Consider the following 18,610-nt stretch of genomic DNA (forward strand, 5'->3'; position numbering starts at 1 on the left):
ACTGGACTGGGAAAGCCATCTGAAATTAGAATGTATCCCAAAGAAGGGACCGTGCTGCTTTTAGAAATTGGTTTGGGTGCTGTTTTCTCTTTGTATTCCTTTGTAATATTTTCTGGGGTTTGCAAAATGAGCCTAGGTGTTTGCCTTACACGTTTCCTGTCTTCTAGCTACTTGCAAGACTCTCGGCAGTGCGCTTGCTGTGCTTCATTTCCATTGCTATGGCTCCCTGCTGGAAGGCTTCCACAACTGAAAGGCTGTTCGTTCTGGTTTATTAATCCTAGTATGGATCAGCAGTGAATTTAGATCACAGTTTCTGTCCAGATTCTGCTTATTGTACTGTTCCCCACTCAGCTTGCGCAAGACAACCCAGCAAGATTATTCTGTTCCGCCACCACCAAGGCTATTGGGTTCTGTGAGCTGTGGTTGTTTGGTTGATACAGACAGACCTCTGGAAGTTAGCTCAATATAGCAAAGTACTAGAAAAGCCCATGGTGCTTTTTCAGGCCTATGAATTGTATCCACCCTCTCCTCAGTTGTCACTCTATGAAGAACTTCTGGCAAATGGTAGGTGAAGGAACGATTAAGGTGGATCACACTGAGACCAAGGTAGCTGATTTGTGCAGTAAGTTCTACATCTTGGTGTTCTGGCTGTCATTAAAAACTACGCTATTGATAGTCTGCACTGTTAATAATTCACAAGCTCCTGTTTGCTTTGAGTAGCCTTCTTGGGACAGAGAAAGTTCAGCACAAGTCTGTGGAGGCAAAAGGGAAGATGAAAGGAAAAAGCAGTATGGAAGAAAGACACAGAGGACAATGAAGGTTGGAGAGAAAAGGGATTGCAGTGAAGCGAATGGTAAGCAGCAGAGAAGTTAGAGAACAAAGTGTCGTCAGAATCCCAAAATAGATTAGCTGCCATCATTGCCAAAGCGCGCACTGGACAACTCGGCATTGAGCGACTAATAATTCCAGGGGCCTGGGGAAGCAGCGAAAGCTGGAATCTTCCCCTTGAGAGGCTGTGTAGCCCTTACAGATAGCACTGGGACCTGCGTCTGCCAATAGCAGTCCTGACGGAAGGGCTCCCTGTAGGTACGGACCTACACTGTGAGAATTGCACATCCTACATGACTTTGCATTTGGCCTTTCTTACAGCAACTGTGACTGCCAGGTCTTGTCTGTGTCCTCCACAGAGAACGGGAGCCAGGACTGTAACGAGCCCTCACGTGGGGCTGTGAGAGGAAGGTGTCTTATGCTCAGCATGTGCAGGCCTTAGCAGTAATCTTCCTTAAGAGGAAAATACATAAAGAACAGAGGATTATTTACTTGTGGGAGAATATAACAAAGGCCTGACTGACAAAAAGATATTTTCAAAAGGACTGAGAGTCGTGTGCTCAGTGCTTAATGAATTACTATGGGAACTGAGTGAAAACATTCCTTTTTCTCTTTGAAAAGCTTTAGGCCAAACGTAGTGGGTTAACAGACTTTCCAAGCAGTGATCAAAGAGCATTCGGGCTCAGCAGAAGGTGAAGGTAGTCCAAGTGACAGCCTCACAAGACGAAGAGTTAAAAAATCTTGACATACAAATAAAGCATCACCCCAGCCCTGCAAGAAACTGCTAAGAATGTATGAGCCCTGGTGTACAGAGCTTCGCAATTTCATATACTGCAAACACTCTTTTAAAACTCTAAGCCGTCTTTGCCCCTCTTGATCTCCCCCTCTGACCCTTGCTATAGTGTATTACTCACCGAGAAACGCTGATAGGACTGGCACAGTTTCAGCCGTTACTTCATTTCATGTTTGTGCTGTTATTTGGCTGGTGACTACCAGTAACATTGGCACAGTTCAGCTGCTTAGCTTGGGTCTTCTGGCCCTGAAGGTCTGCAGTCTAAATAGACAAGACAAACAATGGTTGGGAAGGAAAGCGTGGAGATGAGGCCGCTTTCTCAGGCTCATTGTGAAGCAGCCAGGAACATAATCTTCTGGTTTTCCCACAGGCACCTCACACACTAGACAAGACTGCCTCCCACGTTGTAGCTCTGAGCTGTGATTTCTCTGTACCCTTTTCTCCCATTGCTCTCTAGCTTATTCACCTTTTCTGTTGATGGTCATAAATTGATGCGCGTCTGGTACCTTAGGAGTTAATCTGCAAAGATCTGCTAGAAGAATACTCTGTAGAAAAGCTGCATGGATGGAATATCAGAGGCAGACTGCAGTGATTCTTTCTCTGCATTCTTTTAATCTCTTTGGGATTTTACAGTTTTTGGACCACATCATTTGGTATAATAAATAGAGCAGATGGCTTCATGTGTGTGGTGAGCTCTGTGCTTTCGTGATGAGTAGCTGTGCTGGAATAAGAAAGACAGAGGTTTGGACTTATTCCTTTTTGGTTCTAAACCATTTCTCCTTCATAAGCCAGCCACGGGTTTGTACCTTTGTAAGGGGGTGTCTTTCAGAAACATCTGTGCCAACTTTACCCGCTGAAGTTTCAAGAGCTGTTATTTCAAATGGATGAAGGTCATGCTGAGAGATTTGAGCTTGAACTGTCCCTAAACAATGATAGTAGAAAAGGGTCCCTACATCACAGAGGATGCAAGAATCCTTAACAAATCCTTTCTAAAACATATTTGTTTTATGTGTTCCTCTTCAGCCTGTGTTTTCTCTGAACTCAGCTGCCAATAACTTCAGTTTGAAGGTGTCAGGCTCCTTGCAGAAGGAGCAGGATGTCTGGCAGGCGCTCAGTCTACAGTGTTTCTGTGTGATTTGAAGTGACATTCTTTTCCACTATGCACTCAAAAGTGTTACTGAGATGTTTTGTTTTCCTTTGGCTTCAATTTCTTCACTCTGCTCTGCAATTATATCTGATTATTTGCAATGGTGCAAAACATGAAGTGTCTCATTATAACCAGGGTTAAAACCATGGTTCTAATTGGTTCATTAAAATCAGAGAGGATACAAGACCTCATGGCCAAAGCATGGGATGTAAAATCAGAAGTGCTAGCTTTGCTTTCCAACTTTGCTACCTGCTTCCTTAGTGAATTTGGGTAAGTCAATAATCCCAGATGTAAACCAAACTTAAATAGAACCAACTCAATTCAGGAATGGCAGCACAGTCCTCTGAGGCAGAGATGCTGAGTCTTATGAGAACAGCAAGATCTTATAATTGAATTCTGAATTATTTTGTGGATTAGTTTCTTTTCTGCCCTGTAGATTTAGAAGCCTCCTACATCCAAGCGAAACCTACCATGAGAGAATAATGTAAACTGAGGCCAAAGTGCTAAACAATGTAAGATCAGGCCTGGTGATGTACTAGAATTCGTGCAGAGTGAGGACGGGGACAGTGCCCTTCAGCAGTCCCTGGATGCCCTTTGGCTTCACGCAGAGACACAAATTCCTGCCACTGCTTGGTAAGGTTTGAGCAGAGGTTTAGTCCTGGCCCGCTCCCCGTTAAATGCACATGAGGACATTCAGAGCTTCAGCATCGGCCTCTTCTCTCCTGCCATCTCCTCCCACCACAAAGCAGCCAGGCAGGCAGCCCAGAAGCCATTTGAGAGTTGACGCCTCTCGGCCTCCTTGCCTTCGCCAGCACAGCTGCAGGCGCCAGGCAGCCGTGGCTTAGCTCTTGTTTGGCTGCTGGGAGCTATTCTTCAGTCCTCTCCACATTTTGTTCCTTTTGTAAACTTGCTTCCCTTCCTTACTCAAGACTCCTGCACTGACTTTCATCTCCAGGGCACTAAGATCTAGCTGGCAGGGCTGAGATGGGTGAGACAGACCCACCTTGTGAGAACACCCATTTCACTTTGATATGGAGGAGGAAGATCCAGCTGATGTTCTGGTCTGCAAAAAGCCCTGTCTGACAGATTTAAATTGACCTTTCTTGGACTACTTATTCTTCTGTCTTTCTTTTTGTTCCCTGCTTCTGCTAAGCACAGCACTGTTAAATATTCCAGCAGAGCCTGCTGTGGAGGAGAAGCTGGAGCAGAGGCCCCAGGCAGGCAAGGTGATGAGGGAGCAGAGAGTGTCTTCGCAGCCCTCATTTCATCTCTTGTGCTCGCGGTTGACTCTGAGGCAGAGACTGTTTTGTCCTGGCACCTCAGCGGTGTGGACTGTCCAGAAGGGACCAGAAGCATTTGAGATGTACATGCTGGATGAGCTGAGTGTCCCCGTGGGTAACAATTGCACCTTCCAAAGCAAAAGCCTTGCTTCCACCAGTGCTAAGGGGATGTGCGCTCTTTTCTTTCTAATGTGATCATGCGTTAGGCGAAAAATGCTGGGGTTGGGAAGCTGATGTGAGACCAGAGGAATGTCAGAGCAGTTGCATCACAAGTCAGAATCAGGGCTATGTCCTGGCCAGCTCTGACTGTAACAGATAACAGAATAGCAGGGAGTAGTCTGAATTGTTCCAGTCCTGTACACTTGTGTGTAAATACGAAATAACCTCCTTTTTTTTTTGATGTCCAATCCAAGGCAGAAGCGTACAGTGATTTATGCTAAGCTAGAATGCAGTCAGTAATGAAGAGTTGAACATGTTTACAATAGGAAAGCTATTTTTTGCTCTTTATGAAATCTGTGTTTCAGCACTGGGCTAGCAGAATTATGCAAACAGAGGGGAAAATCAATTGCATGAAGGAGGTCATTGTAAATGTTAATAAATTGAGTATAAAATCAATTTATAGAAGAGCAAGTTGAGTTTAGTAGGAAAAGTGAAAGGGATAGACTACCTCCGTTCTGTAAGCAGGTCATTAAAATAATAAGAACAGAAAAAGCCTGGGGAATGACAGGGTTGTGTCTGACAGCTTCTGCCTGGAAACAGACGCGGCTACATTCCTGCTGCAGTCCAGTTAGGAAAGAGCAGGTTGCTTACAGATAAAGAGTGTTTGCTTGCAGATCAAGATAGGCCTGAGCTGATGTGGAACTGAGCTTGAAAATATTTAGGTGGTTTGTATCCAGGCCTGTTTCTACAGGGAACATAACCAGGGGGCTACAGGAAAGCGTAAGAACTGTTGAGAAATGGAGGTTCTGTGAAGCTGGAGGCTGGATGAGATAATTGCTGAAGATCTAGCCCGAATTTTTGATGGATTGTAAAAATGTTGGAAAAAGGCATGAGAGTGAGGGGAGAAAATGAGAACTCACTTCTTTGCCATGAAGCCTTTTACATTCCACTGAGAATGGGTGCTTGTGTTTGCCCAGTGTGTACAGAGTAAGAGTGGTGTAAAGGTGTCTTAAAGTAAATATTAGAATATGAGCTTGAATAAATAGTAGTGTAAAGGCAGATATTACGGCAAACAAAAGAGCTAAGGCCCTAAGACCAAATTTCTTTATTAGGAAGCATGAATACCTCTTATTTCTTTTAGAAAAAGTCCCACAAACACATCTGAAGCTCAGAGGGCAGAATTTCTCCAGGCAGGCATATTCAGAATAAAATACAGGTAGAATGAGTAAAGGTAACTTCTGACATTTGAATAAAAGTGAGTATTGTCAGCTGTATCACTGACTCGGAACTCACTCTACTGACAGACATTTGTAATCTTGAATAAAAGCCTAACAGGGGAAGAGGAAGAAAAAAAAAGATCAGGGGAACAGGAATTGGGCAAGATTAGAAAAATAAGAAAAATCTGGCAATGATTTGGGAGAGTTAATTTCCAAACATGACCCTTATTGTAACTTTCTTGCCAGAGGTCGTTACTCATTTTCACAGCAGCAGGAACATCCAGCAGTGCAGTCTCTTGTTGTCTTTGCATTGTGAAGAGAAAACCATAAGGAAAAAGTGTATTGAAGAACTGGAGTAACGTTTAGAAGCTGAAGAAAAAAGAAGGAAGGAGATATAAGCAGCAAAGGGGTTAAGGAAATGAGCAAAAGTCTTTTAATAACCAGAAGGAGAAACAGCATTTAGAGAAGATTTGTAGTGCTTTTCATAGGAATGAGATAACACAGCTTCTTTCTCACTGTACATTTTATTATTTCTTGCGAACATTGCATTCTGCAGGCTACCAGGAGCTCTTGGCCTAGAAAAACTCAGTATGTGGTAACACCACTTCTACAGACACGTAGTAATATTGTTTTAAGAAAAACTAGCTGCGTCAAGCCTTTCACTGGTGTCATCTTCTTCAGTTTTGGCTCCCCCACCAGACCTGTGTTTGCTCCATCCAAATTTCCGTACCGTGGCAGTTGAGTGGCACCATTTCACAGCCTACCTGGAACTGTGCAAACCAGAGTGTGAGTCTGCAGACAGTTTTCTATGACTGAAAGTAAAACAATCTGGGAAACAGACGTAGTTAAAACACTGCAGACTCGTACTGCAAGCAGAGCTGTGATCATGCTGCAATACCTTATGTGAGTACAGCTCATTCCTGTAAATTAAAGGAATAATCTATAGCAATACAAACACAGCCATCCTGTTTAACCGTCTGTGTGCTGAAGGCTTTGTTTCATAACATCTATGCCTAAACAGAGCTGGACACAAAGGCACGAGAACTGTGGCTGTTGTAATTGACCTCCCTCATTACTGTTTTCTCCATGGAAGCGTCACATCTTGCTCTATGATCGGCCCAGTGGGGTCACGCCAGAGAATCTGACAGCTCTTAAGGGGAGGACCTGCTCTCTGCATTAATGTAATTGCAGGTTATTTGTCAGATTCCTTCCATGCCGTACTTCCTGAAGGCCTGGCACGGAAATCTGGGTTGGTCATTTGAGTACTAAAGAGTGGCTGGATGTAATTATGTGCTCCATTATTCCAGCAGCCTGTAGCATAAAAAGTAAAAGCTCAGCGTTGCCATTAGTACTGAAAATACACAAGTTGGTACATAATAACTGTCTTGTGCAAGCAGTGCACACACAGGTATGACTTCAGGTTTAATGAGGGTCTGTTTTGTACCATTTATAAGTGTTCTCTGAAAGAAAGTGATCAGATTTCTAGTTGCACACTCATTACATCTCTCTTGAAGTCTCGGATTGTACAGAATATGTGGAGTAAAGAAGCCTTGACAGTAGCAATAGGTTCCCCACTAATGCAAAGCAGAACTTTGGAGGACCACGATTTACCTTTTTGTGAGATGTCATTTTGATGACCAGAAACGGGGGATGAGGTGGATGTGCTCAGACCTACAGATGGATTGATTTGCTACAGAACAAATGGAATAGTGGCTGAACGTTTTGTCTCACAGCAGCTGTACACTGCCTTGTCAGCTCTGTGAGTGGTCTGGGCACTGGAGTTTTGAATGGGAAAAGGCTGCTGTTAAGTAAAGGCACGGGAAAGAGAGAGTATTATTGCAAGCCCTGAAATTTAAGCCTCTATCCAGACATGAACAGGAAATTCATATCCTAATTCAGGAACACACTGCATGTTCAAAATACAAGTTGTAGAATTTGGGCTATGAATACTGTTTTTCAGTCAGACATCCTGTGCCGTGATGGCAGTCACACTTTATACTCTCGAAACCGAAAATCATTATGTTAAAGGTTTATAGCTCACAACGGTTTTGACTGCTGGTTATTAGCAGCCTTGTTTTATAGATGAATTGACAAATTCAGACTGAAGATCAAGCATCAGACAAGGTTTTTGTGGAATGTTCCATGCAAGAACTAAAACTTCTCCAGAGCCTGAGTCCTGTACATCAAAGTAGGTGCTGTCCTTCTGTCCCCACTGAGACTGATGGCTGGAGCTTCACATACAGGGTGCTGAGGTGGCCTGTCCTAGCAGCCTCTGTCACCTCCCCAGGTCTTCCCTTCTCAGCTGAGACCTCTCTGACCACTGCATGGGCTCCTATTAAGTCAGGCAAAGCCAGTGCTCTGTTAAAGGCTCAGTGTCACTCAAAAAATGGCAAAGCATCAGCTGCAGTTGCCCATAGGAGCAGCCCTGCAAAAGGAGGGGGCTCCACCAGTTGCTGCTGCTTCCCCGGCAGCGGAAACCAGGGCTTTGGATGAACGGTTTTGCCCACAGCTGGTGAGGTAGAATCGATGCAGGTCATAATCCCGTGGCATCATGTGGCAGTGCCTTGTCAGGCACCGACACAAAGTCACACGGTATAAACATACTGTGCCACCAAACAGGGTTTACAGTGCAATTAGAAGGCTGATAGCAGTGTTCATAGGGACGCACAAGGCAGCATTGTCAAGTACTATGGCAATATGAGTGCAGCTCTTGGCGATATAGAACCTTCCATTGCTACAGTAGTAAATAACAAATGGGTAAACTCACTTTTTGTTGCTACAGTGTCCAAATTAGAAGCTCCTAATTAGTATTTAGCCTCACTTATGCTGCTCAGGTCCAAGTCTACGTTCTTCTAGAGACAATTCAGCTGTTCTCTGAGAAGCGGGTGAAGAGCTATCTATCAGGAAAGGTTCTGATCAAGAGGACTGACACCGTGCTCCTGGCTCTGTTACTTGTTGCATGACCACTGAGTCACTCACATCAGCTTTCTGTGCTTCTGTTTGCCCTCTTGGCTGTTTCATCTTTTAAGGTTGCAAGGAAGGGATTTCTTTCTAATGTGTATGAGTATAAAGGGATCGAGTTTTCAGCATGAGTCCTTACAAGCTACTGCAATGTAAACAGCACGTTGTATAGTAAAAAGCTGGGTTACACAATTTGGTGTAAGGGCGATAAAGCCACCACGTGGAGCCTGAGGAGACTTACTCATGCCCAATTTATGTCTGTGCAGCTTCTAATCTTTAAACTGCAATTAAAATCTCTTCCATGCTAGTGTGATAAAGCCTTCTATCTCACAAGATAACTCACTCAATGCCCTTTTGGTCTATATTTGAAGGCTGTGCTATCATAACTGCGTCAATTAGGGGTCTATTTATTTTTTTTTAACTTGTATCAATTGTGCTAGTGAAAGTTCTGATAAAAATACAGCTGCACAGCTGTAAAAGTGCACGGGACTACATCATAGTTTAGCTTTTCAGAACAGAAATAGACTTTTATAGCAGTGTAGTTATGTACATGGAAAGAAAAGAATTGACCACTTCCATTCTGCCAAAATAAAAATTTTAAGCACAATTCCATTACAGGATTCAGCTGGGGGAAGCTTGTGTGCTTCACAGGCATCACCTTGCCTTTTCCTTTCCTTTCTTACTGAGCTAGGAAGTATTTTTCCCTCTTCCCTTCCCTCTCCTTTCTTTTAGATCTGGCTTTTCCTGTCATACTGCATACTCTCGAAAGAGCTTGGCATTTTTCCCTGCCCTTTGCAGCTCTGGAATGCTCTCTTCCTGTTTCACAATCCCTGTTCTGACTGCAAGTAAGGCAGAGGTGGTGTCTTTGTTTTGCTGCTGCTTTTAAATCACACGATGATATTTAGGGAATCTGTGGGCCTGCAGTGTCCCTTCCAACCCAAACTATATGATTCCATATGATATGATAAGGAAAAAAAAAATTACAAAAATGCAAACTGGGTTAATGAGTGCTCAGGTCCTTAAAGGGTCAGGTTCAAATTCAGGGCAACGATAGCTAACAGTGGCCAGAAATTTGATTCTCCAACATTTGCATTGCCCATACGGCCAGATAATTTAAAAGAAAAATAAAAAAAGAAGGACTGGCCCTGTGTTTGGATACCAGCTGAAAGTTCACCAGGCAAGTGCGAATAGAAACATGGTGTTCACAAAAGAGCCACAGCTTTGGGGTCCTTCACAACACCAGGTATGCTGTTGCTTTGAGGATTAGATACCCACTGTTCTCAGAAGCAAGAAACACCCCTCAACACACCCAACAGATCCTACCCACTATCATTTTTCTTTGTGGTTTTGTCTATACAGAAGAAAAGATGGTAGAAGGCGATACCAACTCTGTGTTGCTTCCAAGAGTTGACAGAATACTTTACAATGAGGTAGCAGGCAGGCAGTTAATTATTACTTTAGACTGAGGTCTTGACAGCAGTGCCAGTCAGGGCACAATTTGCCACTGATGAAAGCATTGCTCAGTGCCAAGTATAGCAATGCTTCAAAGGCAGTAGCAAATATAGAACCCCTGGTTGCTTAGCAAGTACTTGTAAATTTAGCAAATATCTATCTATTTATCTATCCATCCGCCCATCCATCTATCCATCACCCAGGTAAAGAATGAGCCTCAAGTCTAATTAGTTTCAATGGGGTTAGAATTTTCCTTCCTCTTTTCCTCCTTTTGGATTTTCAGATAGTAGTACTGCTGTCTGAAATGTCGGATCTGTTACCTGGCATGCAATAAGCTTATAACCACGTCACTGAGAGATGTTGTTTTATTCAGGTTTGTGCAAATTCCAGGTGCTTGGAGGCTTCCCTTAAATCAAGCTCACGCCAGGGAGTTTGTCGCCTTCGTTTATACACAGAGTTGCACAAAGCCATACATTATTCATCAAGCATCTAATCACATATTTACATGTAATTATAATAAATGCCAAGCCATTACTTATACCTTCTGCGCATGCTCCAAGGGGCATTTAAGGGTGCTGAGTGGTTGTCACCCCAAATATTACCTGCCAAGTTCACCATCGGTCAAATCCTCTTAATCTCCTCCCAGTTTCCTCCCAATCTCCTCCCAGTTATTGGCAGTGTATCTAAAGCACTGGCTTGGAACTTCTTAATTTAATTAAGTTCCCAGCTCCCCATTCAAAAGTCATGCTAATAAATTGCACTATTATTTAACCACACAGCTGAACAAACTTTAATCCCATACCACAAAAATTACAAAAGATAATCATCGACTGAGACCCATCTTGTGTAACTCTCCTTCCTGTCTGATGATTCTAAGATATTTCTTAAGATACTAAAAATATCTTGGGCTTTTAGCAACAGTACTGTTACTTTTCTGTCCTAGGTAGGCTTCATTCTCAGTTTTCAGCTCTATTTAATGGCAGTTCTGAGGACTCTGTGCTGTTCGGCTTTATTTGGAAGCCCAGGAAACCAGCAGGTATGGTATCCGCAGTGCCGTGCACCATCCACGCAAATTGCTTTATCTCTATTTCAAACCAGCTTTTTAAAAATTCTGTTTCAGAGAAGCTTGCGTGGGCTTAAGCAGCAGTTGAAATTAAATAGGGCAGCAGAAGCTAATAGCATGACTCATGGGAAGGAAATAAAGCAGCAGTGGGTAAAAAACTGTGCAGTAACAAAGAGTCTTTATATTCATAAATTCATACAGGCTAACATGAGGCTTACAAAAAGGTTGTTTAAGGAGCAGAAAACTAAATTCTAGTCTCGAGATTCTCCCAGTTCTTAAAGACTTATCTTTCCTTCAGACACTTCCCTTTCACTCTGCAGTCCTTCCTGTACCCCTGCTTATTTAAGAGGAGAGAGAAAAATGGTCTTTGATGTTGGGCTGGTCCAGTGGCATTTCTGCATGCCACGCAAGTATCTGTGTTTAAAGTAAGTTAAAATAAGACTACAGGCACCAGCTGTGAATTTATGCAGATCTATGCTAAACCATTGACTCATACCTGTAGAATCAAATCGTGTGTTCCCGATGTGAGCTCTTGTGTCATTACTGAATTGAGCAGGAGTGCGGGATGAATGCTATTGAGTCAGCGGAGCTTGGACCTTGGATGCTCCAATGAAAGACAGACTTCATCAACGTGCTGATGTTACTGAATCCAAATCCTGGCTCTCAGACTGTGTGATTATAATCTAAAATCAGCTCATCTAACTGAGAAATAATTCCACTGAGGTCAATGGAAATAACACAGGGCTTTATATTGTGTCAAGGGAAAAAAGTGTCAGGCCCAGTCTTTCATTGTGTCTCCGAGCAAGCTGAGACTGGCTTTAGTTTCACAGTTCAGCTGAATGATGGGCTTGTTGGGTAGGTTTGTCTGTGTGCCAGTAGCCTTTGACACAGCTGATGACGAGGCACTAGAAAGCTTTATGAAGACAAGCACTCAAGCAAATATAACGTGATTTCACCGAGAATCCTGTGTGGTGAAGTAAGAATAAGGCATTGCCCAGAAGGAACACTGCTCACAGTGGAAACTGTGGAGGTTACACACTGCAGGAGGCAGAGTAGATGGAGACTGTCAGCACCTTGAAATCAGAATGTGTGTTGTCTAACCAGACACAGATGGGAAGAGCTGCCTGTTCCCAGGAGGGCCAGGCCACAGGAGGATGTGCCCTTAGCCCATTGATTGGCTTTGCAGCCCAGAGAGAGAGAGAAGGTGCACAAAAGTAACAGGTTTTGCTTAAGGGGCATGAAACAATAACGCTGACAGATTTGAGAGGGGTGTTCTCAGATGGATAACCCTTGAGAATAGGAACACGCCTTGGGTGAATTTACTAAATGTGTAGGAATAACCAGTTTCTGGGAAGGGCTGGAAGGATGCTGGATGCTCCAGCAGGAGTAATGGTCAGGAAATTCTTTTATGTGACATCTCCATATCTTACAATCTGCACTCAGGTAATAGGACCTAGTGCATTGCTGCAGAATTCAGAAAATTCAGCTGTAAATGTGAATGGAGCATGAGGTGTCCTTAAGGATACTGGCAAACAACAAGAGAGCAGTGAACAGCAAAGGCAAAAGGCTGCTGGAAAAAAAAAAATCAGACAAGAAGGAACAGGTAGTATTTAGTGTTTCCTAGTGAAACAGAGTCAGAGCCCCAAATAGAAACCCACAGACTGGAAAGCAAAGGCTGCTCTCCCTGGGGAGCAGTTTGTGTAAGCAGGTACAAGGTCCCAAGCCACAGAGGCAATAACAACGAAGATAATGAGCATTCTTGGCAATGACATGCACATGGCCATGTGCTACAGCCACCCGAAGCTTTGGCTAGATGCAGCTGTCCCACATCGCAGAGGCACATTGCAATATGAGGTACAGATAAAGATTAAAAACATAAAAAACAATTAATCACAGCACAGGCAAATGAAGGCGGTAAAAGTTTGTGTTATTTATAATAGCATCCACTAAGGGGAGTTAATGGGGGGTTAATCTGCACCTTCCCAGTAACAGAGCTGTGATATCAGCAATATTCTTGGTTTGTTATGAAAGAGGAAAACCATGCTGAAGTGCTTCAGTGTCATTAGGAACTAAATACAACCACATCACCTGGAAAAATGTATCTAATGAGAACAACTTACAGTGAGAGGTCTGCAGCTTTTACCACAATTCTGTCTCTCCTAGTCCCATTCCGGGAACGCTCCAGACCTCTAGCCTGCTTTCTGAGGCTGAAACTCCTGCCCTTTCTATGAGATCACATGGAAAAGAAGCCAGAAAATATCAATCACTACTAAAGCCACGAGGTCTATCCGGTCTTCCGCTCCTGTGAAATCTCTCCTCTTTTTTATCCCCGTTGGATGACAAATGAGGGAGGAAACAAAGTTTTGGAGAGAGGAAGTGATAACCTTGAATTCTCCTTCGGGGCAATGTGATAATCCAGGCTGAGCTGATTAGTCATCCAGAACAATTAAAATATTGCTTTGTACTATTTAAGTAACTTAACCTCTGCAAATGACTGTAATATCTGGGAAAGGCATTGCTTGCTAGAGGAATTAGAAATGAGAGACACAGAATGATCTCATGCCTCTGAAGTTTTCAGAACATGAGTACACACACTGGGAGAGATTGTGATCAAATGAACTTCAACGAGGATTTGACAAAGTGCTTCTTTATAGCTCCAAGGCAAAATGGCAGACACCAACTTAATATGCCTTTATCTATCTCCAGTATATGGCATAAGCCTCAGTTTCAGAAAATATTCTGTTCCCTTAGTTCCTTTAGGATATCTGAGCTCTTATGACGTCTTGATAATGGATTATTGCTTTATATCAGATCGAGTTATCAGGGATTCACTTCCTGCTGTTTTGCATCCAAATGAGATTTCTGCTGGAAATGAACTATTTGCATTTGGCAATTGATTGTGTGAAACAATGTGCTACAATTTTAATTATACTTTGATTAGACTTTCCGGGATTGAGGTTCCAGTGTGAATATTTTGTATAAAATCTCTAATTTCGCTAAATTCATTACTCTTTAATTACTATCAATCTAGTCAGATCGTTTGTTTGCTCTGCTCATATTTAACAGACCCGATTGCAGCCAGGAAGGAATTTGGAAGCAGAGAATATCAAAGAAAATCTGTGGCTTAATCTTTCAGGGAAAGGTAAATCAATAAGATACAAGGCATGAAAGGAATGCAAACCCACCACTCCTAACAAACTAAAAGGCAGACGGGCTATTTCCCTCCCCTCTCGTTAGTTCGAACTTCAGAGATTTTAGTGGCCTCTAATGCCCTCTAATGGGCAGATCTGTTGGAGCAAGGTCCTCTTGGAGACTCTGCAAAAGTGGGAGAAATAACCGGGTACTGGAATGGAAAAGAGCTGTGGCTCTGCCAGCAGGGCTGTGCAGCTTTCTCTGGGAGCCTGCCAGCTCTCCGGGTAAAACCCATGTTTAAGGGGGCTGTAGCTTAGCAGTACTAAATCACCTCTTACCAAAAACTTGGCAGATTCTTTCCTTCCTCCCGTCTTTCCTCATTTATTTCAGTTTGTTTGTTTGACTTCACTTAAAACAGTAGGAAAATACTTTTGACGTTGATCCCAGATTGGCACAGTTCCTCCAGAGCGATAGTGATGCCCTACCCAGCAGGAATTGAAACCAAACCTATGCCTTACAGTGGAATGGCTCTGTCAGTGACAGTAGGTTTCTGGTCCAAAGCTGGTAAATAGAAATTATTTTAGTATCACTTAGCATATTTGAGCCACTGCTGGAGCGTTTGACAAGCGCTGGTGAAAACGAGAAAGTGGGATGGGAGGCAGAGAAGAAATGGAAGTATGAAACAGAGACTTCAGTGAGGAGGAAAAAGAAGAGGTAGGTGAGTAACTGAGTTGAAAATGCAGAGTAGAGAAAGGCAAAAATGAAGTTGTAGGAGGGAAAAGAAATCCATATTCTCCGGCAAGGGGCTGAGAGAAGTGTCACCTCCAAGAGGCAGTTCAGGCATGAGAAAAAGAGGCCCAGATCTCCTGAGTAAGTGGTAGGTGGTCTATGGAAAGGAAATGCTTAAGGGCTTCTAGCTTTAAAGTGTTTTTTTTACTGGAAGTTGTGTTGTCGAATGGTGGTAACAACATAAGATCAACATCTTTATTCTGGAGTAAAGGACAAAGTGAGTGAGTTGAGAACCAGTGTAAGAGTTGAGAACACACTTTCCTTATAAGCCTCGACTTTCTCATCTGTTCCCCAAGAAGGGGAGCAAGGCAAGGCAAGAAGCAGAAGTGCCAGAAAACCTCCAAGGAAACGATCGGCGTGGTCTTTTTTGGCTTGACTAGAAACACTGGTGCCTGGAAATTTCGTGAGAGATACTGCTCCCACATAGATAAATCTCCAACCCGTACTTCTAGTGGCTTGGCTCTTCAGGTTTTAGTAGTCCTTAACTGAGGCTGAGAGGGAACAAAAGACATAGCAGGGACTTCCCTCTTACGTGTGACCTACCACTGGTGGTGCCACTTTTGACAGCCACAAAGGGAATTTTTTAGTAAGTAAAACCCCTTGGCATTCACACTAAAGCCTGACAAGACTTGTGGGTGCCTTAGGCTACAATTTCTTATTTTAGTTTACCAGTAAGCTTAAGGAATTGCATTGAGAAGCTCTTGCTCAAGTGTCTTTAAAAAATCCACCAAAATAGCCAAGAAGCAGGAGATTGTCAAGAGCATCTAAAAAAATGAGATCACAACTCAGAAGTTATCTGGGGCAAGGGAACTCAGCGTGATTTATCTTCAAGTATTATCTAACTGGCAGTTATAAACTATCATATATCTGCCTGCTGGAGGACAACATCACGTGAGTTTCAATGGATGCAACAGACAGGGTCTAGCACAAAAATTAAGAGATCTTGTGCTTTTTATTCAGGACAGCGGATCAGATCATTTCTCAGATAGTGGATCTCCAGGCACATTGTACTGGACCTGGGAAGAAGAAGAAACAATTAAAAGGAAGCAGAGAGCACTGGGAAAGAACAATCTTGACCAAATACAGGCTGGAAATTTCAAAAAAGTTTGGGGAAAACACTGAGAATTTATAACATCGCTGTTCAGCCTCTGAAGTTTTCCCTTGTCTAGGATCTGTGACTATAACAGCAAGTCATGTTTGTTTTTAGGGAACAGATTTGCTTTGGGAAAAACGCTCTGAGAAACAGGAAGAAGCACTGTTTTGTTTAGTAAATTTTGAAGGGAAGAAATAGCCTGTCTTTTCCTACCTAAGTCCAGAGTTCCCAAGCTGCTTCTCTCCCTGCTAATTTTACCACCCCTGACTTCTTTCTGGCTTTTTGAGACATGTTTTCCATGAGCAGATCAGGAAGATGGAGCCCTTTCCTGCCCCTCACATGAATTATTATTGTTTAGATTCTGGCAGAATGCAGAGATCCCTATGAAGATTGTGCTTGTGTTGCCCTCAGTGGATATTATTCCTCCCCGACTGCTATGGGATACTTAGAGATCAAATACATAAGCGTTTCTGAAAGGAGATTTGACTAATTCCTGGAGGAAGGGCCCAGCAGGAGCGGTTCTGCTGGGAATCTGGAAGGTATGTCAGTGGAGAGCGTGCTCTGCGTGCGCTGCTCTCCTGTATACGCGCTGTCCCTAAGCGCAGCAGGAGACTTGCTGAGAAAATGGGATCATTGCTTTGAGGCACGGTCAAGCCGAGGAAGGTGAGGATGAGATAAAGCTGTGCCTGCATGCGGAGGAGGGAGGTTTCTGCCATCCCTCCCAGAGGCAGATGCTGCCAGGGACGAGCAGCGGTCCCATCGCTGGCCATGGCGGTGTTGGTGGGGAGGATACATCTGTGGCCCGAGTAAGGCCTCGCTACATACAGATTTAGGCTGGTTTTAATGCTACTTTTCCTACTTCTCTGCCAGCGGAAGGGACTGCTGGAGGAGTTACTGAATGTGAGAAGGGATGAGACCAAGCCCTCAGAGGTATTTTAATCACAAGTTAATGAACAATTCTAGGTAAGATCTGAGTCCATTGGGTGTTTTGCCTTTGTTTCTGCTTTTATGCTCTTTGTGACAAAGCTTTTTCTGTCATTCCACGCAGTTCCTGGGTGTGCAGTGGAGTGAACCAGGCTCTGATCTTGGGGAACTTGGTGTATCTTGTGCACCTGCACAGGGAAGAAAGCCTGTAGGAGCAGGAAGTCTCGGAGAGCAGACCTCTGGCCTCATCCTCTTCTCCAGAGTTGGAAGCAACCGTTTATCTACTGAAGGACGTTGCTGGAGAGAATAAGAAAAGCTTATGAAGTGATTGGTGATGCAAACACCACTTTTGTGACGTGATTATTGACTGAGCCTTTCTTTGTGTGCAGACACACAAACACAATTAGAAAAGGTCCCAAGGACCAACTCCACTCGCCATCCAACTCCATTAAGATTTTGATAATTAAGCAAATACATACACATACTACGTAGGTTTGATTTGGATATGAGTATATATAACCAATACATTAGAAGCCTTTTCTAGAACATAAGACAGCATTTAGTTTTAAAAACCTTTTTGAAACACAGTAATGCTGACTATTGTAATGCACTCTAATGCAAAGGAATCAATAGCTTTTACACCACAGCGAGTTTATTGTACACAGCAAATGAATAATACAAAACGCAGTGCACTTAACAGCCCAATATTAGGCTGTACAATTTGTATAAATCAGAGTGCCTTTTGTGTTTCCTGAAAGACAGTACCACAAGTTGTACAGACAGAAAACTACTATTTATTCTTCAAACAATTAATTTTTTTTTCTTAAATAAAATATTTGCAATCGATTTTCATGTTTTTATAAAGCATCTGCCTCCTGAAACATATGCTGTGAACCAAGTTCCTAAGTTTGTTGCTAGAATGCAATGGAATTGTGCATACTGTAAATGTGAATTACAGGAATTTCACTGGAGAAAGTTAACTCAGATGCATTTCATATTGCTAGTGCTGGTAATAATTAATACGTGCTAAGGCAATAGCAAGAATCTCCAAGTCAAACCAAGACCCTTCTGGGGGAGCAACACAAAGAAAGTCCTTTTTTCTCCAGTTCTTCACTCTGCATTAGCCCATTTTAGATTCTGTCTTCCTGAGGTTTCACCTCAAGTAGCATCTTTGTTGTCAGAATTTTAACTTGACTCTAGCATGACAGGACGTTATTTTGTGCCTCTCTCTGCCCAGGAGGAAAGCAAATTACCATTCCCAAGAAGGAAACTCGAAGTGGATGTTTATTTGTCTTGTTATCTGTTTATCCTACTTCTCTGAGTCATGAGGAGTAAACAACTGGATGGGTGCTCTGTAAGTAGGTTGAGGAAGAATTTGCCTGTGCTACATTATGTATTTTTAGTTACCACTGGAGTTCTGCAGTGAAGCCTTGAGATGGAACAGAAGCCATTAAATGGAAAGAAACTGATTTAGTAAAGAATGACTTTTTTACATTTAAAAGGTAAAATACAGTTGGATGTTCCTGTCTGTGTAATATCCATATTGTAGATAATCTGTCAGGCACAGTGGTTTTGAGATGGCCAACTGTGATTTGAATAAAGCCAGTGCCTGCTGCCTCGTCCTGCTCGGAGCGGGGGTAAATCCTCGCGTGAAATCCCACAGCAACCTAAATGATTGCACGCTGCAGGTCTGGAGAGGCGACATTCCCTGATAACCTGGGACCAAAGGATGGGGATTTGGTTACAATCGTTGACTGAGTAACTGATTTCAA

General features: G+C 43.0%; 1 protein-coding gene across 1 annotated transcript in view; it reads right to left on the bottom strand.

Moving 5' to 3' along the window:
- The window catches only part of KSR1 (kinase suppressor of ras 1), a 139,316-nt gene extending 125,177 nt beyond the window's left edge, over window positions 1-14,139 (bottom strand). The window contains exon 1 of the mRNA XM_069873769.1: window positions 14,136-14,139. The gene's annotated coding sequence lies outside the window, so the exon portion shown is untranslated. The remainder of the gene's footprint in view (window positions 1-14,135) is intronic.
- Window positions 14,140-18,610: the final 4,471 nt, after the last annotated feature.

Source organism: Phaenicophaeus curvirostris, chromosome 21 (assembly GCF_032191515.1).
Source record: "Phaenicophaeus curvirostris isolate KB17595 chromosome 21, BPBGC_Pcur_1.0, whole genome shotgun sequence".
NCBI lineage: Eukaryota > Metazoa > Chordata > Aves > Cuculiformes > Cuculidae > Phaenicophaeus > Phaenicophaeus curvirostris.